This window comes from Sarcophilus harrisii, chromosome 1, assembly GCF_902635505.1.
Source record: "Sarcophilus harrisii chromosome 1, mSarHar1.11, whole genome shotgun sequence".
Taxonomy (NCBI): domain Eukaryota; kingdom Metazoa; phylum Chordata; class Mammalia; order Dasyuromorphia; family Dasyuridae; genus Sarcophilus; species Sarcophilus harrisii.
This window is the reverse complement of record NC_045426.1, coordinates 539457271-539481360: the sequence shown is the minus strand read 5'-3', so window position 1 is coordinate 539481360 and position 24090 is coordinate 539457271. Positions and strand designations below refer to the sequence as shown.

Here is a 24090-nt window from a genome sequence, read left to right as displayed (position 1 = left end):
ATATCTTCATGGCTTATATTATTAGCATAATGTGATTGTTAGAAAAATGGCTTGATTGTTGGAAAAATTATTTTTATGCTGGAAAAATTTAATAGAATAAGAACAATTTTTAGTTTTAGAAAATAATAGTTTCCCTTTTAGTATAACACATATATAATATATATAGATTTCATTTAAGATGATCTTAGTTGGTATTGAACTTCTGACAGAGTAGGTTAAGTATATAAAATAAGGTTAAGATAGTTTCAATTCATAAAATATATTTTTTACTCCCTTTTTTCCTCAAGCAACTAAAATGTATTCCCATATGAAGCTGGTGCCCTCTCAAATTGACCTTCCTATCTCTGCTGTGATCTTAGGAGAATATCCTTGACATTTTAGGGCATTTATATATAATATTATGCTATAAGAGGTATAATATTTTTAGATAATTAAAAGCAATCAGAAATAGTACAGAGAGAAAGGAATTGTTGTTGTTCCCTTGTAATGAATTGGTGCTTCCATATAATGCTATCCTTAGGGTCTACACTCGAGGACTGCCTTAGAGGTATATGGAAAGATAACACCCTCATAATTAAATCCTTTTGGTACTTCAGTAATTGTAGCATCTCAGATGAGTTCCCAGATGAAATTGCCTTGAAACAGATTCTATTTTAGGGAAAAGAATATTAAGGTAAGCTTTTATTGCATTGCCTAATGAATTATTGGCCCACAAAACCTTCAGCATAACCTTCCTCCCCAAGAAATGCATATATACATAGATACACACTCACATACAAGTACACAGCTCTCTGTCCAATAATGAGTCTAACATATGAGATTAAGTGTTAAATAGTTCATATTGTACATTCATAGTAACCTACTTATCAGCATTCTTGGAAAGTATGTTCAGTTACATTAAAATCATATTAAATCATTGGAAATGTAGTGTTGATTTTGCAAAATACTTAAGCTTAAAAAAAAACTTCCTAACTTTGCTATCATCTTTCTGGCTTTCCATAATGTAAAGGAGATATTAGGATAGTTACTTTGTTCTAGTGTCAAGTATTACTGGTAGACCCTAATTTATCCATCTATTGAAGTGTAATTTGACTTTCAAAAATGCCACCTGCTGTGCTTCTTTCAGATTTCTGGGACTGGCATTCCTGTACTGTTTATGGAGTTGTTTCTTCCAAGAAGTATGGGCACCCTGAGATGGTGCTTATCCATCTGGCTGTGGAAGCGTTTGTATGCATATTTCCTGTGTTCTTCAGCAGACACTGGGGACAGAGAGATTTTTAAATGGAGGAAAAAAAGAGGGAAATGAAAATAACGCGATTGAAGAAACAGAACCCTGAAAAGAATGCTTAATTGCTATTACAAGCAAGGAAAGGAGCCAGGAGGTAAGCCTACCTATCACTCTTATCTTAGAGTAAGTTTTTTTTACCTACATAGGTGATTTATTGCTGTTTGGTTGTTTTTATGTCTCCCTCTTTTTGATCCTATTTGGCATTTTTTTTTTGGCAAAGATGCTGGAGTGGTTTGCCATATACTTCTTCAGGTCTACAGATGAGGAAACTGAGGCAAACAGAGTTAAGTGACTTGTTTAGAGTCACACACACCTCGTAAGTATCTGAAGCCAGGTTTGGACTCAGGAAGATGAGTCTTTCTGCCTCAACGCCTGGCACTCTCTCCACTTCACCGCCTAGCTGCCCACACAACTGATGCTGGAATGGAAATCTGGAAATTGTCCAGGAAATTTGATTAATATAAACAGCCAATCTATAAGATAGATTTTTCAAAGAAAACAACCTGACAGCTCCATTTTGGCATTGTACATGAGGAGAATGAACTGGATATTTGCCAGATCTCCGCTTTACTTACCAATATATAGACACTAAGAGATAGGACAATTAAATTCTGAAAGGAATGGGAGGGCCATAAAGATAGAATTTTGGAACTAGAAGTGTCCTTCAAGATCACTGAGGTTTTAGTTATGGAGGCCTGCTTTATTTGTTTCTTGACATATGGGACATTTACTAAGTTAGAAGGAAAGAAAAAAGGGGAATATGCTGGTGTTTGCTTTTTAACTATTAAGGAGAACCATCAGAGAAGCATTGACTTCAGATGTTTTTTACTGAATGTCTATATTTTATATTTTGCATCTAGTAAATTAATATACTTAAATAACCATACTGAAGCTGTGTAATTTTTGCCTTGATCCATAGGATGCAATCTCTCATACATCTCTCAGAGTTTTAGGTAGAGAATATTTGTAAAGTGCTTAGTATAGTGCACATTATAAATACTTTTTAATAGTAATAGACATCAGTATTCTTGGAAAGAATAATACTTAAGCTGATTGGGAATATTGTGTTGATTTTGTAAAATGCTTATTTGTTTCTATCCTTTTCCTAGCTTTGATGTCTATCTTTCTGATATCCCCTCATCTTTCCATCCTACTACTATATAGTTAATAGCTCCCCTTTCTGGAAATAGCCTCTCATATTTTTTCTTTTACCATTTGGTAGGAACTGGTGGGGGCTTCAGGAAGAAAGGATTTCCACATGACTCATCTGAGACAATTCAAGAAAACAGTAACTTCTTCCCATTTGCGTTTGCAAAGCTGTCATTTCCTATCTTGTAGTGGCTTCCATGGATGAATAATATTTAATTAACAGTAAAATAAAACTGAGTAGTCCAAAGAAATATGGCTAGTCAGTAGAAGATTAGAAAGTAGAACAGAGACCTCTTTTTTATGAGTCTGGTCCCCTTTCCGATTATATGACCTTCTTTGGCACAGTGGAATGAATCTCTGTGCCTAGAGTCTTAAAAACAATTTCCCATATGGAATCAGAACCTGTGGAAACGTATGTTATTTAATCTTTTCCTGCCTCACTTTCCTCAACTGTAAAATGGAGTTAATACTAATACCTACCCCTCAGAATGAGATATTTGTAAAGTGTTTAATATAGTTCTCAGAACATAGTTGGCACTTAATAAATGCTTATTTGTTTCCTTCCTATAGAGAAATTATCTTCATAACTATTAAAAGAAAATAGATGGAAGTAAGGAAAAATGAAATAAATATAAAGAAAGACAAATGAAATTTTTTTTCATTTCTTATTCAAATTTAATTTTGTCAGTATTTTCTGGGCCTCTATACTTTCCTCACCTAGCCAATCCAGAAATGAGTGGTCTGATTTATTTTTGTGGTCAAGTGGTCAAGATCTGATTGATCTAATTGATCTCTCTGGTCAAAATGACTGGACTAAATGATGTCCACGGTTTCTTTCAGCTTCAATCTTCTATGCTTTTTTTTGTGCAACTTTTTCTGGGGCGTGAATTTTGGGATTTTATTTTTATGGGGAAGCAGAAGAATATGTGAGAATGATCCAAGATAAGGACCTTATGGAAATCTTCTTTTTCCTTTTGTATCTCTCTCTTCCTTTTTGCCAAATAGTCCTTGTGTCATATACCACTTTTGGAGGTAGCAGAGTAAGATTTAGTTCTAGGATCAATATTACTGTTAAGCCCATGTCCAAAGGAGATCAAAGAAAAAGGAAAAGAGCCTCTATGTACAAAAATATTTATAGCTGCTCTTTTTGTGGTGGCAAAAACACTGAAAGGGAAACAGATCTCCATAGCTTAAGGAATCCCTGGATAAATTGTGGTACATGAATGTGGTAGTGTTATGCTATAAGAAATGAGAAAAAAGATGATTTAAAAAATTTTATATCAACTGATACAGAATGAAATGAGCACAACCAGATGAACAATTTATAATATAATGTCAGTATTATAAAAATGGACAATTTTGAGAATTAAAAAAAAAAAACTAATCAAGAATGAAATCAGCAGAACCCGGATGATGAGTTAGAAAACAAACAACACTGTAGAAATGATCAACTTTGAAAGCATGAAGAACTATGAACAAAACAATGACTATTCATTATTCTAGAGAATAGATGATGAAACAAATATGTTGTCAATTATGAGTTTAGAATGAAACAAACACACATATATTAGTATACAGCATTGAAGGAATTTATTTTTCTTGATCATAATTTTTTTTTAAATAGAGAACTATATAAACTGTAAGACATATAGTGGTTAAATCGAACAATTCACTTCTAAAACAAGTAATTATGGAAGGGACTATTGGAAAGGAAATTCAAGCAACACAAAAGCATTTTGCACACAGCAGAAAGTGGAGAGAATATAATTACATATTCTAGAAAGCAATAAAGCTCAAGTTGAAGTCCAGAATGACCTCTCCCATAAACCTGAGCTTAATCATAAATGAAGAAAGATTGATGTTCAATAATAAAGAGATGTTTGGAATATTCTTAGAAAGAAAGCCAGACCTGAAGAGATCTTTTTTTTTCTTTTTGAAAACCCTAGGCAGCACAAATGCAAGAAAAGTAAACAAATATAACAACCAATAACAGCAACAAGAACATTCTTCTCTGTTTTGTGTAAATCTAAAAGAAAGATAAAGAAAAGGGAACATACGGTACTGAAAAAAAAATTGATGGAGAAACTATAGCCAAAAAATTTATTGTCTCTTTTAAATGGGATTGCAAATTGCAAAAGAATATACATCTATCTCAGTACTGCTTGGAATAGGGGAAAAAAGATTGATGTGCTGAGTATGCATTTGAAAATTTAGAAACCTCCAAAATTAATAAAGATAAAAATAAGCACAAAAGAAGAACAATAAAAAATTAAAGGAGAATTAGATAAATTAGAAATAACCCCCTCTATATTAATGATAAATAAAACTAAAACCTAGCTCTTTGAAAAGACTAATAAAATTGTTAAACTTTTAGCAAACTTGATATTTTTTAAAAAGGGCAGAAAATCAAATTAATAAAATAGCAAATGAGAAAAGTGAAATCACAACAAAACCAGTAGACATAAAAAGAATAATCATAGCATATTATGTACAATTAAATGCTAACAATACTGAAAGTACAAAAGAAATAGAGAAGTGTCTTTAACAATATAAAATACCCAAACCATAAAAAAGATATAGATAATAAATAACCAAATCACAGAAAAGAAAACAAATCTAGCTGCGAAGAAAGTGCTCAAGAAAATCCTCTTATTCTTGATGTATTGACAGGGGAATTCTATTCAATTTTTAAAGAATACATACCTTAAAAATTATTCTTAAAACAGAGAGAAAAAAGCCTTGCTAAATCCTCTTATGAGACCAATATAATCCTAATACCCAAACCAAGGAAAGCTACAACCTAGAAGAAAAACTATAGACAAACATCATTAATGAATATTAATTCAAAATTTTAAAGAAAATCCTGTCATAGATTTTAGGAAATGATCCAAGGAATCATTCATTGTGGCCAACTTGGATTTACATCAGAAATTCAAGTATAGTTCAACATTAGGAAAGCAATCAACATAATTAATCATATTAAATCAACAACATAATCATATTAAAAAATCAATACATAATGCCAAAAGATTCCTGACAAAATATAATCATAGAGGGATTTTTTTTAAATATAAAAAGCTTTTGTCTAAAACCAAAAGTAAGCATTGTATGCAAGGGTGTTACACTAGAGTCTTTCAAGAGTGAAGAAAGGATTTTCACTCTTCTTACTATTATTTGATATAGTTCTGGAAATGCTAATAACAGCAATAAGAAGAGAAAGAAATTGAAGATATAAAGATATAGGTAAAAAGGAGCTAAAACATCTCCATTTGCTGATGATACAATGATATCCTGGGAAATTCTAAGCAATTAGCAGATACTAATTGAAATAATAAGTTGGACAAAGTTGCAAGCTACAAAAATCTCTAAAAAATCAAAAGCTTTTTATATAAGGATAAAAATAGAAAAAGCAAATCTTATTCTAAATATTTAAAAAATGCATAAATATCTGGGGAAAGACCTACCAAAAATCTCAAACACTTATACATATTTAGTTACAAAGTTATAAAGATGAAAGAACAATTTAAATCACTGGAAGAATATTCAGTGCTTATGGTTAGGATATACCAATATAATAAAAATGATAATATTACCAAAATTGGTTATATTTTAATAATAAATTATTCAGATTACCAAGGGTATACTTTATATTATTTGATAAAATTATAACAAAATTCATTTGGAAAAATGAAATATTTAATATATCACGAAGTAGAACTGATGGCTTAATTTCAGTTCCAGAACTCAAACTATATTGTGAAGCAAAAATCATCAAAATGATCTGATACTGGCTAAAAAATAGAGAGCTATATCAGCAAAACAGAATAGATGAGGTATCATTAGAAATAATGGAATGTTGTTGTTAGGAACTCACTTTATTAAAGTTAGAAAACATAATTTTCCTAGGACAAAGTTAGAAATCATTCTGGCAAAAATTGTTTAGAATAATATTTTATCCCATATTCCACAAAATATTCAAAAGAGAATATGTGATCTTAATGTCAGATCTTGTACTATAAAAAATTAAGAGAAAATGATCAGGAATGTCTAACAGTTATGGCTGAAAGATGTCTTCTTAAGTAAACAAAAAATACAGGCAATTACAAAGATAAAATAACTGGTTATAGAAAACTGAAGGCCTTTTTCACAGACAAAATATGCCAAGGATAAGATATATGTGTATGCAGACATGTTATATTGTATTGGTGTTTATTTGTGTACGTGTGTATACATATATACACACACACACACAGAGAAAGTAATTCTCCTAAAGATAAGTTATCGAAGAATATGAACTAACATTTTTCAAAAGAAGAATTCAAAAGTGTTCACAATTACATGAAAGAATGTTCCAAGTCACTAATAATTAGAGAAAAGCAAATCAAAACAATGCTGAGATTTTACTTTATACCCTGAAAACTATCAGATGACATAAAGCCTCAAAGTCAGTTTTGGAGAGGGTGTAAGTATAAGCATACTAATACATTGTTGGTGAATCTGTGAATGGTACAAACATTTTGCAAAGCAATTTGGAATTTGAATCAAAGACTCCCCATTTATCTTCCCAAGTAGATTTTTAATATGAGGAAAACCTCATGTAACTTAATTTTACAATAGTTCTTTTTATGATAGCAAAGACTTGGAAAGAAAGCTGATGTTTATTTATTGGGGAGTTTCTAAACAAATTATTGTATGCCAATGTAATCAGATATTGCTCTTAGAAATGATATGTGATAAATACAGAAAGCATGGAAAGATCACATAAGCTAATGCAAAGTTTCTTGGAGATCCAAGAAAACAATATACACAGTAACTACAATGATGTAAATGGAAAAGAAAACAACCACAAACAAAAAAAAAATGATTAATTATAATATTAAGATCAAATATGACTCAAATGAAGAGATATGAGTAGATACCTTCCACCTACCCCTTTGTGGAGGTAAGAGGTCCACAAGTATTATACATAGTGATGTAAAAAACTGACAATATCAATAAAAATTTATTTTAAAAAATAGAGGATGGGTGTATTACATGAAATGTTGAATGCCCTTACAGATGATGTCTCTATTATTAGTTTTACTTAACTATTTTATTCTGTTATAAAAAAAAACATCAGAAAGTAGAAGTAAATTGTAAATGCATGTGCTTTAAAAAAAATCAATAAAACTTTTTAAAAAATGCTAGTGCTAGCATTTAGTAACTATATAACCATAGGCAAAACTTTAACTATTTAGAATATTGTTTCCTCATGTGTAGATATACAAATATAGATAGTACAACTTGTTTCATAGAATTGTGAAGAAAGAACTTTATATTTACTCAATAAATGCAAATTGCTTTCTAAAACAGTGATTTCCAAACTGTTTAATCATGTAACAGTATAAGTAAAAAATCTGAACATACATCATGAATATATGTATATTTATGTATGAATTATAACCAGGTACTGTTATATTAATTATGTACATTGCAAAACTTATTCAAGAATAGAAATTAAGACAAAATAAATCATTGTTCACTAAAATATTATTATCAACAATGTTATTTCTAGTCAGAGTAATATGCTTGAGTTAAAAAAAATCCTGGTTTAATATTTTGTGGTACAACTGTTTGAAGGTTTTTTTATATAATGGGTACAATTTATTTTGATATTTGTTTTGTGACTATTATAGCTAAAAAAGAAATTTCATATTTTATCAGTCCTATCTACCAATTAAACAAAGGTTTTTGACAAAAGTTATTCAGCAAATTGTTATCTCTTCTGACGTCAATCAACTGTTCTCACAAATGACTTACAAGGGATTATATTTTTCTCTTTCAGCAGATAGATTCAAAATTTTAAAATCCTGTTTCTATGTATGTTAGTGAGTTTTTATAGGTAGTAGGCTTCTGTATTTTCAGCAATACAGAGGGGAGTGAATAACTAAGTCTATAGGATCAGGGAGTATTTAGTAATATCTAAAAATGTTAGAGCTGGAGTGGGTTGAAAATTTTGAAAATCACATCAAATTTAGCAATAATAGAAATAATTGTTAACTCTGAAGAATGTAGTTGTAATTGAATGAAGAGTTAGAGATAATGAAAAGCTTGAGAACTTAGGACCCTGAAAAGATCCCTTGAGAGAAATAGTGAATTTTGGAAGAAGAGTGTATTCCTGGGGAAATAGATCAGCAAGCTGCAGATGGTAACCCAAACATGCTGCTCATCCTACCTTTCTTTGTTTTTCTTTTTTTTTTTTAAATTCAGTAGTGTAACTACTGTGGGTTAGGTGGAAAGACAGTTCGTCATTCCTCCTGGGGAAAGGAATAGATTGTACTTTTTTACCCAGAATTCATTTTAATGTTTTGGAGAAATGTTTGGATGTGTATTGGTGTGCTGAGGAGGAGGAGGAGAAGCGAGGGAAGAAGGGAAAGAGTGCAGAGAGTTTTGCCTTGGGAACGAGTGGCAGGGAAGAGTTTAATTATTTGTTTGTAGGTTTTGATCTGATTTTGACTAGATTGTTTTGGGAAAACAACAGTGGTATGAAATTTAGAACCTGGAGGATAAAGTGAGCTTGAAATCCTGAATGTTGCTCTCTTCATTTTCCTTATGTTTCCACTTGAGATGACATTATGTAGTGTGCAACCCATTAAGGTACTTCTCAGGAGTGGGCATAATTGTAGAACTTCCAGTTAAGATTGTGAGAAAAAGAATCAGACTATTATGTGGGAAGCTAAGGGAGTGAGCAGTTTTTCTAGTTTCTTTTTGGTCTGTTCTGTTATAATTGTTTTACTAATCTACCTTTACCATACCACCTTCTCTTAACCCCCCCTAAAGCACACCTTTCCAGAAGAGAAAGTGAGTAGAAACACTTTCCAGATCTGATAATTAAGCAGATCTGAAGTGATGAAACTTTTGGCCTATATCCCAGGTTGAGATCACACAATCTGTTATTAGTCAAATATACACTAGTATGTCAACCAAAAAGTAAGCCCTGTTTTATTGTTGTTTAATTATTTTTCAGTTGTGTCTGATTTTTCATGACCCCATTTAGGATTTTCTTGGCAAATAGACCGGACTAGTTTGCCATTTCTTCTCTAGCTCATTTTATAGATGAGGAAACTGAGGCAAACAGGGTGGGGTGACTTACCCAAAGTCACAGCTTCTAAGTGCCCAAGGTCAAATTTGAATTCAGGCTGATAAAGTTTCCTGACTCAAGCCCCAGCACTCTATCTCCTGTGCCTCATAGCTGCCCCTGGGAAATAGCATGCTCGTAAGGAAAGATAACTAAATCTATTCAAATCTACTTAGCTCAAGTTTTTCTCTGGGCTAATTCCAGCCTCCAGTAAACTCTCTCTTTTGGACTCACAGCACATACTGTCTGTACTGCTTTTTGGCATCTAACTAAAGTCGGCTTCGTGGTATCATCCCTTTTATTCTCATCCTGTTGAGCTGTTTAATTCTTGTGTTTTTGTGGTTGTTGTTGTTGAGCTTTCCATGTCCTTATGGCTCATCTCCTTTCACAAACATGTTCTGTGTGACTTGATTAGATCTAGAAAGAATGCACTAATCTCTTCTGTAAATGCTGCCTGCTGAAGGTATGAAAAAAGCCGATTTTTGCACCATTTTCAAATGTGGTGTGGTGGCATTTACATTTTGTGAGCAAATAGTACCTCACATTTAATGATAACCCTTTGGGGCTGACATCAGCTGACTCGGGATGATTGACAGCCCTGTTGGTGGCAAAGCAGTAGCAAGTTATAGATTTCTATGGTACATGTTTTAATTCTGAGTTCAGATTAAATCTGTGGAAATAAAACTGATAATGTAAAGATTTCCTTTTACCTGTAATTAGTGGTATGCTATCACAGATCTTTGAAGGTCACTTCAAAATAAAAGCAATATTTAGAAAGGTTCTTTGGATAATCACCTTCTCCCTCAGTTTCTCCATCAATGAGAAATGAATAATGACCTTGGCCAGCTATTTACCTCCCAAGAGAGTTGGAATGACTGAATTTTTGCTTGTAAAGTGCTTTGAATTTCTCAGATGAAAGACTTTCTAAATACAGGTCTTATTAAGGTATTATGTGTATGCTTTCTAAAAGCACCATTCAGCCAGTTTTGCAAGAGCAATAATACTCTTTGGGCTTGTAGCTATAAAAAGATAAGCACTCAGGAGCCTCGGGCTGCATCTTGTGAGGTACCTGAGGCATGTGTCACTGCTTGCTCACCTATATTATAAGTTTTCTCTTAGATGCATAGGTGGCTGGATAGTGCAGTAAATAGTAGTCAGGAAGACTCATCTTCTTGAGTTCATATTGGCCTCAGATTTTGTTGACTAATTTTGTTGACCTCAGGAAAGTCACTTAACTTTGTTTGCCTCAGTTTCTGTAAAATGCTGTAAATGCAGTTTGCTGTAAAATGAGCAAGAGAAGGAAATGACAAGCCAAGTGACCAGTCTCTTTGCCAAGAAAACCCCCAATGGGGTCATGAAGAGCAGGGCATGACTGAAAAACGACTCAACAACAAGTAGAATATGCTACATAAATAGCATATACTATGATCTACTTTGAATGTGTTTGAACTAAATAAAACATCAATATGGACTTTAAAAAAGTAGTCTTTTTGCTTCCTTCTTGTCTTCTTCCTCCAACCTCCCCACAAACATGTACTGAGAATGAAGATGAGTGAAGAAGAGTACAGATTTAGGTTTGTTAAGATGAAGCCAGAATTTGTCAAGTCAAGGCTGATTAGGTTGTTGTCCTTTGTTCTTGAAGAGGACCAAAATGATCTCACTAAGTTAGAGTCAAGTTCAGTATGTCCAACTGTGGCTGAGCAGACCAAGAGGAACTCAGAAGGCTCTACCAAAAATTGGAAACAAATCGACCCTATGAACCTTTGGGGTGACTTCTCTAATTTTCCTTATCTCTTGTTTCTTCTGAGCTAATTCAATACTCCTTTGCTCAAAGTAACAGGACCAGAAAAGTCTAGAGGTTGTTGGACTTTAACATCCATATTCCTTTTAGAAGAAACTTGTCAAAAAATGGCATTCTTTCTTCAGATGACGTCCAGGTCTACTTCTCTACCCTAATTTCACCCTCCTGCTGAAGACTGAGTTTCTTTTCCAAGGTCATCTCTGTTTGAATGCTTCCCAGAAGAATGTAGGGTCTTCTCTAACCCTGCCCTGCCCTATCAGAATTGGAAGGCTCATTTGTTCCAACCAAGTCATGTAAGGGGAGTGATTAAAAGGAATTCTTTTCAGGGGCCAGAAAGTCTGGAATGCTTTGCTGGGGGGTTCCAACCCATTTTTGTCATTTGGGACCCATATATCAACTAGGCATTATAATTATCTTGCCCAGCTTTCTGATTCTCTGAGAAACACTTATTGAATCTCATTGTTAATTTATTAAGAAAATTAACAAAAAGAAAAAAATTTCCTGATCTTTTTTCTTTTCCTCTTCTCTCTCTCCCCAAACAAAACCCGAATCACATTTTAAAAGTTCTTTTTGCTAGGATAAATATATGTTATCTGACCTAATATTCAAAGGTTATTGGTTCTGCTTAGGCACATAGTAAAAGCCCTTTACTAAAATGAATTAAACTGGTTGTCAATTTTTACCTCTTTTGAGGTATAATTCAAGTTTTTTCATCCTTACTTTTTTCCTTTCTTCCTTCTCTCCCTCCTTCCCTCCTTTTCCTTCTTCCCTCCCTCTTTTCCTCCTTCCCTACCTCCTTCCTTCATTTCCTTCTTCCTTCCCTCCTTTCCTTCTTCCCTCCCTCCTTTCTTCTCTCCTTGCTTCCTTTTTGCCCTACCTCTTTCTCTCCCTGCTCATTCCCTCTCTCCCTGCTCACTTCCTCTCTCCCTTCCTCCCTTCCTTTCTCCCTTCCTTTCTCCCTTCCTTCCTTCTCTCCCTTCCTTCTCTCCCTCTCTCACTTCCTTCCTTCCTTCCTTCCTTCACTGTGAGAAAGTCTCTGTAAGACTCATATTGAATATAATGAATGGAATTTCTTATATTCAAAGGAATGATTTAATGATAATTAATCAAGTAATCAATAATAAAAATTCATAATGAAGTAGCATTGACTGCAAGGAAGAGTATCTGGGTTCAGATCATACTTTTAATACTAGCTACTTGTATGACTTTGAGCAAGTCAGTAATATATGTATTTGTGTATACAAGCACAATACACACACATACATATATATGCATATACACATGCATGTACACATAGAACTAAAGAACTAAACAGTGCTTGCTTTAGAAGAATTTATATTCTATTCAGAGGATATTGTGTATACATAAATGTGATGTTATATTGTAATATGTAACACATCACATATAGTTTTATTTATCATAGTATATTATGCATATATATATATATATATATAATATACATACATATACATGTGAATATACACACACATCCACATATACACTTGGCTATATACATGCTATATCCCTTTAGAATATAATAGTTCTTACCTCAGGGAGTATACATTCTATTGTTTATATGCCATATTCCTTCGATAGAATATTGAATAGAATAGGCTTTTTGGGCAAGGACTGTTTATTTTTTATTTTCACATTCTCATTGCCTAAGCAAAAATGCCCGTCTTATTGTAGGTACTCAATAAATGTTGAATTGAAACAAATTATTGGACACGAGGTACTAATTGTTCATTAATGTCCGTGAAAATCCCAGGAATTCACTTAATGTAAATATGATTACATACAGGAATTGGCAAAGTAATCTCAGAAATTATACCTTTCCTGTTAGGATTTTTTCCTCTTTTTGCTAAGGCCAAAAAGTTCCCAACTTTTCTGTTGAAAAGTCATGCTTATTTATTATTGAATGATAACAGAGAAAAGAAGCTTCCTTCCTTCCTTCTTTCCTTCTTTCCTACTCTTGTAGGCACAAGTAACTTTCTTCCAGTGAAAGATTAAAAGATGTTATGAATTCTCTCCCTTTGCCAAGTCTGTAACCACTGTCAGCCTTAGGAATTTTACATAGAAAACCTTGACCTCTTCCTGTTCTTGAAGAAGCTTAGAGGGGAGTGTGTGGGTGTGCATGTGTGTGCATATATGTATAACAGGAGCAGAAAGATAAAATAACCAATATATCTGCAAACTGTGGAGTCCAAGGTAAAGAAGAACTCTAAAACTTTTAATGCATAAGTGTTTTTATAGAATTAGGTTTAAGGGCTTCCAGAAGTTTGTTAAAAAATGCTACTGCTTTTCCTTATTTATTACCTAGTTCCTTTCTCTGGATGATAAATCTTGCATGTAATTTTGTTACCTTAAATCTCTAACTGATTTTACTAGGGGAGAGGAGGTGCTTTTCTATTTTTCTACATAATTTTCAAGAGTTCAATGGAAAAAACAGAAAGAAAAGAAGATGACTGATGAACTTTTGCCATATTTGTGTTAGCAACTTTGAAATCATCCTTGATATTTTCCTTTTTCTTTACCAGCCCCTCTCCCCCAGCCACAACTTAGGCAATCAGTTGCCAACTGCCAATTTTCTTTTTTAGGTCCCCAATATGTTTCCTTTCCATTCAACAGAGTCTAATTTGGTTTTTTGTCTTTTGCCTGGGCAATGGCTATAGCCTCCTAATTAGTCTCTCTGTTTTCAGGCTTTTCTTTCACTTATCCCTCCTTCAGATCAAATTCTCCCTTTATCAATTTTCCAACTAGGCATAGACCAAATCAGTATTCCTAAGGCATAATTATGGCCATATCACTTTGAAATCTCTTGCTCAAGAGATTTCAATAGCTTCCTATTGCTTCTAGAAACAAATACAATCTTCTCTGGCATTAAAACTCCTTTAAGTCTGACTTTAGTCTACCATTTTCAGACTTCTTATATCTTCCTTCTAATTATGAATTTTAGTTCCAATCAGACTGTCCTTCTTTCATCTCCATGTTTTACACAAATGTCCTCCCAAATTGCACTCTCTGAAAACTGTGGCTTCTTTAAAGTTCAGTTCATGTCACTTCCTTTATGTTGGGAACCCTAATTTCTCTCTTCCAGTTCCAATTGCCCCCTTTGCATTTGCTTTTTAAATATGGTTGACATTTATTTATCTGGGTATATATGTTGTTTCCACTTAATAGAATGTAAGCTTCTTGAGGGTAGGAGCCCTTTCATTTTTATCTGTATAAATATTATAAACCTAGTACTTGACACGTATGTGACATTTCATAGATGCTTATGAAGTAAACATGATTGACTGACCATTAACCTGATATTTTATTTTTTTTAAAAGGAAAACAAATTAGTATAAAAAGAGATTCCCTCATTGAAGATGTTGAAGTACTTTTTCTGTGGAGTATTTAACAAGGATATAAGATGGGTGAGGGCAAAGAATTCAGTTTACTAAGTCATGCTTGTATTAATCCCCATGCTCCCTGTCAAACTGTATTTGACCTGAAGGGAATAGTCGATATGACATCATTTTGGGTGTTGCTGAATGCTGGAACTTCTACTTTTCACAGAAACTGGGAACTAAGTAACCCCCCCCCCTTTGGAAACACAGAACAAAGGCACCTTGGCTTGCTTTGCATACCTTATAGCTATGTCTGGTTGTTTCTGATGAGTGAAGTATTGTCCTCCTGCTTACCCCCCTCAAAGGAAGTGTCTGTTGACACAGTATGCATTTCAATCATCTTTATTATAGAACTCTCTGAGAAGCCCTTAGGTGAAATCCAGTAGGCCCCCAGAAGCAGCTTCTTAGTCACAGAAAGACAGGCCCAACCAGACAAGAGACGTTCATATTTCTGTATTTTTAGAGATTTGAACCAAGATAATGTCAGACCTCACAGAATACTAAACCCTCTTATTTACAACTGGATATGAGTGAGGTAAGGTGGGAAAAGTTCCCAGTTGCTATTTTACCTGGCTGAGGAGGTTACTGGTCAAACACTTTTGTTAAGGCTGGGAAGCTGAGCAGAATAGCATTGCTTAATCTCTGAGTTTTGAGAGCTAGACAAGCTGCATTAAGTAGGGGCTTCCCATGCACTTTGGTCTTTCCCTTTTGTATTGCTTCTGAGTGATGGATTGCTCCCACCACTGGGCCGTCCTATAGTTTTCTTTTATGAAAGCAGTTGTGATCTAGTTTTGTGTGGGTGAGCTATCCTGGTTTCTATTAGGGGCATTTTCTTCTTTTGCCATGTGATTCTTATGTTCTTCAATGGACACATTCATTTAAAATTGGGTGTAACCCACCCTTTGAAAGCAGGTTCCATGTGAATCCTGTCTGTAATGGTTAACATATTCAGAAGCTGGTTAAGAAGCATTCATAATTCTGAAATTCCAACCCCATATGTCCCACCCACAAATTTGAAAGGGCATCACAGATTTAGTTTGAAACTCGATTGTGTAGCTATTGGATTTTATAATGACCGAGGACAAGCTTTTCTTTTTCTGTAAATTTTTGAAGTTTCAGAACCAAAGTTTAATTATGTTTGCCTTGAATCCAGCAGACATTTAAGGGGCTCTTATACACAAAGCACTTTGCTTGATGCTGAAAGAGATGTACAGATAAAATATGTTCTATGCTCTCATAGAGTTTATTAGGTAAGTAATAACTTACCTTCATATGGGCCTTTGTTGTTTATAAAATGGTTTCTTAAAGAGAAACATTTGAAATCAATAACATAAGTGCCATTGGCTCCATTTTCCAGATGAGAATGGTAAAATTCAGTGAGATTAAATAACAAATAAAGGATCATACCTCTTAAGACCTGGAATTTGTATCCAGATCATAGAGTTATATGGTCAGGTCACAACATTCTAGTCTCTTTCCACCACATTGTGTATATTGTGACTTATTATGGGATAGAACTTATTATGGTATAGAATGTTTGTAAAATAATACAAATATGGTGTTAAATTAGAACAAAAAAATCCCCTTTAAGACATGATGTCTCTAAGTCTTGATTAAAGTGCTAAATTAAAATTCTTATGAGCTCTGAGTCCTTTAATACTGAAGTTCTAGGATTTTTATTTTTCTGTAAGGGAGGGAGAAGATAGTTATTTTCCATATCCCCCCAGCCATCCAGTTGATATAAATCAAAGAATGGAATCATTAATGATGGAAGTTTAATGTATAATTAAGGTATAATACCTTATCATCTCTTTGGGATGTAATCGAAAGAATAAAATACTTAACACAATACTTAGCACATAGCAAATCCTACATAAATATGAACTGTTGTCATTATTGGGACTGTTAGGTGACATAGTGGATAAAATGCTGGGCTTGAAATCAGGACACATCTTCCTGAGTTCAAATCTGGCCTCAGACAATTACTAGGCACTAGACCCTGAGCAAGTCATTTGACTGTATTTTCCTCATTGATAAAGTGATCTGAAGAAAGAAATGGCAAACCACTCCAGTATCTTTGCCAAGAAAACTCCAAATGAGGTCATGACTGAAAAATGACTGAAACTGAAACTTTACTATCCAGACTTAATAAATGCCTTTGCAGAAAGCTAATTGTATCTACTGACTGATCATTATTGGAAAGAAAATCATTGGGAGTGCATGAGCTATAGTGTTAGGAATGTAGACCCACAGGGATCTCCCTCTAGCACTTCTGAGCAACCAAATTACAAAAGTGGACATGAAGTTGGGAGGGAGGGCAGAGATATTAATATCTCAGTCCCTAATCAAGAGATGCCCTTGGGTTAAGATAAAATAAATTTAATATGTTCTGCATCTTAAGCAAAATCTTACTAACATTCCTTAGTTTGTCATGGAATGAGATGTATAAAGAATATCTCATCAGACTTTGTCCAAGGACTTGCCTACCTATGTTCAAATAAGTTCATTAGCAGCTTGGTCACAGGGATACAATTTAAGTACAATTCTCAAAAATCCATATACTAAATTATAGTGTGGTTGTAGTTGTGTATCTTGAGGGAACATTTACACTGATGAACTCACGGGGTTATAGATTTGGAGCTAGAAGGAATCTTGAAAGACATTTAGTTCAATCTCTGCATTTTTTTTTCAGTTGAGAAAATTGAGGTCTAGAGATTGTGTGGTTTCTTAGAGGTCACAGAGGTAACTACGGGGTAAAATTGGGATTTGAACCTCTGACTCCAAACCCACTATTCTTTTTACTATACTGTACTGCCTCCCTTATCATAGATTCTTGATATTTTGGGAAACTTCTTGAAATACTGAAAATTTCTACTTATAGGTAATAATATTTGTACTGTTTATTTTTTGGCTTGATTCTTGTTTGTTCTTGGGGACCAATGCTACAGGATGAAGATAAAGGTATAATTTGGAGAAGAGTAAAAAAAGGTGTTAAGTTCACAAATAATTTCCCAATGTAACCTTACATTTTAAACAACAATAACAAAATAAACAACAACCCAGTAATTTAAAACAAAACAAATCCCTAAAGCCTAATCCCAAGTGAAAAATACCTTATGGAATTATAGAATTCCATTGGAATCCAAGATTTCTTTTTTTAAAGGCCCAAAAGTATCTCTTAAACATTAAGTAAAGTGAAATTTAAAAACACATTTGACCTGCTGCTTTGGGTCAGGGGGAATATAACAGATGATGATAATAAATTATGTTACAAGATAATTATAAAGCTGTGGAACCATAAAGAAACTGTGTCAGTGCTTATTGGTCATGCAGAGTAGGACAAAAGTTTCCAGATTTAATAGTTTCATTGTGAGAGAGAAGTCAATTTTATTTTAACAGGAAGGAAAGCTGATAGGAGCAACTTTAAGGGCATTAGAACTCAAATTTTGGGATCTTTTTTTTGTGGTATAAAAAAATGTAAAGACAGATAAATTCAAGTCTGGTCCAGTCATTTCTCCCATATGCCAATTCTGTCTTTTATCCCTGTGACCATGCTGCCTGTTATCATTATCTTAATGGATAAACTCAGAACTCAAGAAAGAAGCTAACAAACAAAAAATGTTATTATACAAAAAGTGGTTTAAAGATAAAAGTTTTGCTGTTTTCTCTGCCATTCAGGATTATTAAATGTTAGGCTGTTAAATGAAAAACATTTCTAGAAATAGGATGGAATATCAGAACGAAGAGGGTAGAATGTTGGAAGACCACGACTTTTTTATTGACAGATTTAACAACCTATTTTAAATTAGGCAGAAGATATAATATTACCTTGTACCTTTGCTTCTTTTGCCTTTTTGAACTCTCATTTCAATATTATGAAGTTATTAACTTTTTATATGTTTATGCCTTATCTTCATGATTAGATTGTAAATAGCTTGAGGGTAGATATTATGTTTTATATATTAATTTGTATTTTTTATATTACTAAACACTCAGCTTTGCACATGTAAATTTTTGGTCATTTTATTTGCTCAGGATGATGAGCCCAGATACCCTCAAGCTCCCAGATAATTTCAAATAGAAACTTCTCTGACTTGATAACTACTCAGTTCCACTGAGATTGCCCAGAGGAACACAAGGACATTCTTCTTTGTGACTTTGGGATTTTGGCCTTGCCAATCCTTCTCAGTCTTTCACCAGCTCTTCATACCTGATTATTAGCACATTATCATCAGCCATCTAGAGTGCAATCTTGATATTACCAGTGTGAAGATTTGAAATAAAACACATATGTAAATAGCTTATATTGTTCATTCAGATTAGACACTGAATTCATTTGGGCAATTGAAAAGTCAAAGCTGTTGTGTGTGTGTGTGTGTGTGTGTGTGTGTGTGTGTGTGTGCCCTTTCTCTATTAGCCCCAAAGCTAGCAGGGTGACTCATAATCTTAAATCTTTGAAAAAAATGAATCTACTTTTATGCTTGGCCAATCAACATGCAACTCATGGGTCTAGAGCTTCTTGACCATTGCTCTAATTGCTACTTTAGATTCTGTGGCTTCAAGAAAGCCCTAACCTAGTTCATATTTATTCTTCAATTATGTCCTTTCCTACGAGCTCCATTTTCTGAATCTTCTTTCCTTCCTACATGTTTATGTCTCTTCTCCCCAACTGAAACCTCTTTGAGGGCAGAGAATGTATTTGATGATTTTTCATATCTTCAGTAGCATTTACTACTATCTCTTTAACACAGAAGAAGCTCAGTAAAGCATGTGTTGATCCTCCTAGACTTTGTTAGTAATAATGTTAAATGCAGTGATGAGTTCCTTACTGTTTACTACAAATCTTCTACTTGCTTCAGTTCACATTCCAGATCACAACCACATTGCCTATCTCAGATCACATTGCCCATTTCTCTCCCTTTTGGGATATTACTACTAAATATTTTGAGAGCATGTTGCATTTTTAAACCATATGGATAAATGAGATCATTTCTTGTTCCATAGACCAGATGAAATTAATCCAAAGGCAAGAGGTAGACCAGAGGCCAGATATTCCCTGCTTAAGAAAATAGAGCTGGAGTAGAAATGACTTATTCCGGATATAAAACTGAATCATGGAATATTTTGATATATGCTTTATGCATGAAATAAACTTCCTTAAAATACAACAGAATATTGATAGGATCTTTTGTCCCGTAACCTATATTATTTACATTTAAATTTGTGCCATATCTTAGATACCTCAAATTTATTTGAATTTTCTTTTGACAAGATCTCCCTAGTACATACTATATGCTTATGTATACTACCAGAGGGTACAAATGTTAAGAACAAGTGTCTAGAAGTTAGAAGGAGACATATTTCAAATAGTCACATAGTAAACTTCGGTCAGGGCAGTTTGGTGGTTCATTGGATAGAGTGCTAGGCCTGGAGTCAGAAGACTCATCTTCTTGAGTTCAAATGTGGCCTCAGACACTTACTAGTTATATGATTCTAAGCAATTTACTTAACCCTGTTTGCCTCAGTTCCTCATCTATAAAAGGCGCTTGAGAAGGAAATGGCAAACAACTCCAATATGTTTGCCAAGAAAACTCCAAATGGAGCCACAAAGAGTCGGGTACAATTGACATGATATAATCACAATAGAGTTTCACATCCTGAAAGTGTTCATGACCTGTTTCGGTGAGAGATGTTGTAGAATGGTTCCTATACTAAATAGGAAAACCTTAAAGTTAACTTTTAAAGTTAAAGTCACTAAAAGAGTAGGTAAGCAAATTAACCAAATGCATATTTTTAAAAGAAAACAGTAGTACAATATTTTGGAGTTCGATTCTTTTTGTACTGCAAAATAACGGTTTGGTCATGTATACTTATTTTGTATTTAATTTATACTCTAATATATTTAGCATGTATTGGTCATCCTGCCATCTAGGGGAGGGGGTGAGGGGAAGGAGGGGAAAAATTGAAAGAAAAGGTTTGGCAATTGTCAATGCTGTAAAATTACCCATACATATAACTTGTAAATAAAAAGCTATTAAAAAAAAAAAGAAAGAAAACAGTAGAAGAAATAATAATAGCATTTAATTCTTTAAGGCTTATAAAATACTTTCAAATACTGTCATTTTATCATCATAAAATAGGAGTTATTATTATCTCCATTTTAAAGACAAAACTGAACCAGATAGAGGTTAAGTGAGATCCCTAGGGTTGCACAGCTAATAAGCATTTGAGGTATGATTTGAATTAAGAACATCCAGACTCCAAGTCCAAAACTTTATTCACTATGCCACTTAGCTATAAGTCAGCGCTTGCTATGTGCCAAATAATAGCCAAACATTGTGAATATAAAGAACAACAAAACAGTCTCTACTCTCAAGGAACTTACATTCCATTATAAGAAACAAGATGAATGTTTATACAAAATACATTACAGGAATTTGGGAAACAGAATCCAGTAAGTTCTCTTTGTTTTCTCTCAATTTTCTACTACTCCTTTTTTCCCCTCAACTGGGTAGAAAATTTCTCTACTGTTGTTTCTCATTATTTATTTATTTGTGCTTGCTTATATTTCATACTCTTTTTTCCAACATAGTGGCAAGATTCCTCTCTAATTCCAGTCATAGACTTAGAATTATAGAATGTTAGAGCTGAAATGAACTTTAAAGATTTTAAAGAGTCCAGCTTTTACTCTCATTTTTATTTGGGTGTAATGTGTGCTTTTTTTTTTTTTTAATTAAAGCATATGCATAGATAATTTTCAACATTCACCCTTGCAAAACATTGTGTTCCAAAATTTTTTCTCTCCCTTCCCTACATCCCCTCCCCTAGACAACAAATAATGTTAAACATATATTGTTTATTTAAACATAAACATAAACTTCTCTACATATTTCCAAATTTATCATCCTGCACAAGAAAAATCAAATCAAAAAGAAAAAAAAAATGAGAAAGAAAACAAAATGCAAGCAAACAACAACAAAAAGAGTGAAAATACTGTGTTGTGATCCACACTGTGTCTTCACAGTCCCCTCTATGAGTGCAGATGGCTCTCTCCATCACAAGACCATTGGAACTGTCCTGAATCACCTTACAGTTGGAAAGAGCCACATGCCTAGAATTCAGCATCATATAATCTTGCTGTTGCTGTGTACAGGGTTCTCTTGGTTCTCCTCACTTTACTTTCTTGCTCTCATTTTGGAGAGAAGGTAACTGAGGCCCAGAGCAGATAAATTACTTATCTGCATCCACAATTAATGTTTGTACCAAGGTTAGAGCACAGGTTTACTGATTCCCAATCAAGACCTATACTAAACTATGTCATTTACTCTTCCAGATAGGTAGTATCAAATTGTATATATTTATCTCTGTTTGCTTAAGTAACAGTTAAGTTACTAGTCTTAACCATTTCAATGTGGTTTTGGTCCTAGGGAGCACCACTTGTCACATCCATAAAATAGGAATAACTTGCACATAAGCATGTATATACATATATATGCATGAATACATCTATCGTATATATATATATATATATATATGTGTGTGTGTGTGTGTGTGTGTGTGTATTATATATGTTGATAGTATGGATAATCACAGATTTTCAGTTTAGCCATTTTTCCCCCAAAAAACTTTTATCTAAGTTGTTAGCAAGTTGGATTTATTTAACAGTAACTTTCATTAGTAGGGAATGAACACTCTCCAAAAAACTCACATAAAGGTGATAAAGGATTGCATCATAGCTAGTGCATATCTCATGGATCCAGCAATCACAGTTTCTCTCATATAGTGCTTGACACATAGTAGGCACTTAATAAATGTTTAATGATTGATTGAAGTTCTTTTTCTTGCTGTTACTCTAATATATCTCTGCAGTTTCTGTTCTGTTTCTAAATAGGTAGTTTGCTGATTCCCTGTCATTTGCAGGCTTTTTTTCAAAATGTAAGTCTTCTTTAAATTGGTGCTTCCTTGTTCAACCTGAATTTCTTCCTATTATTTTCCATAGATATTAATATTGTAGTTACTCAATAACTGTGTGACTCTTGAGTAGTCACTAAATTTCTCTCAGCCTCAGGTTCTCCATCTGTAAATAATTTCACGTATATTATGAAGATCAAATGAAATAACACATGTGAAGAAGTTTATAAATCTTAAGATGCCATATAAATGTGGGTCCTTTTGTTATTATTATTGTTATGATAATAATAATTATTAATAGTCAATTATGAGGTCATTCATTTAGATCTAGAAGGGACTTTGGAGGAAATTGAATCAAATATCCTCATTTTACAGATAAAGAAACTGAGTCTGAAAGATTTTGAGACTTGGCTAGATTTACATAGCTAGTAAATAGCTGGAAAAAAGCTAATAATATAATATAATAGTATAATAATATAATGATAAATAATGTATTATATTACATATAATATAAATAAGTAAATTTATTTATTCTGATATCTTATAATGTTGTCCTCTTTCTATTTAAATCCAACCATCCTTTAATACCTAATTTAAGTTCACCTGCTCCTTGCCTATGCTGATTTCTTCTCTTCCTGAATGCCTGTAGACCATCTTGTCATTTTCATATATTTTAATCATTTGAGTGTATTCTGACTTGTGTTAGAGTGTGTTTGTTTAAAATGTTTAATTTTAAATCTTATCTTACTAATGAGATTGTAAGCTCCTCAAGTGCAGGTACTTCTTTTTTTTATATTTTTTCCTCCACATTCAGTATAGATCTTAGATTAGTGAATATGCTGAATTATATTCAGTTCACAAGGTTTATCTGCCTTGAATAGGTCAAGTTCCAATCTAGAATGGGAATTTCTCGGAGTTTAGGAATAGCAAGAAGAAGACATCTCCCTCCCATAAGTTATGGACTCTAATGAATGCTCAAGAATGGACTATTTGGTGCTAGATTTTCTTGTATTATTTTCTAACAGATTCCTCTTTGGGATGGAATATATTATTTATTCGGAATTCTTTATGCCTAATGGATAAAACTTTGAATTATTCTCCAATTCTGCTTCATTACTTTCTATCATTTTTCTGAACTTCAGGTGAAAAATAGGTGATGATAATAACCAGTTTGCTAGTTGGAGTGAATCTTCATTAAGTTAACTAAAAATTTTGACTACACTGAAGAATAACTGATTTGTATATAACACTTCAAAGGTTAGACATGCTTCTTATCCATTAACTCTTTTGATCATCATAATATTCCGTGAGATAGGCCCTGTAAATATCATTGATCTCAATTCACAGATGAGAAAACTTTGGCTCAGAAGAATTAAGTGACTTGTTCATGCTAAGCCATTAGTGAGTTTCAGAGATAGGATTTTAACCTAGT

The 24090-nt window shown here is 33.4% G+C and overlaps 1 long non-coding RNA gene across 1 annotated transcript in view; it reads left to right on the top strand.

Annotated features, from left to right (window-relative positions):
- The window catches only part of LOC116420629, a 143296-nt gene that overhangs the window by 9169 nt on the left and 110037 nt on the right, over positions 1–24090 (top strand). The window contains exon 2 of the long non-coding RNA XR_004231005.1: positions 1127–1382. This is a non-coding gene — a long non-coding RNA (uncharacterized LOC116420629). The remainder of the gene's footprint in view (positions 1–1126; positions 1383–24090) is intronic.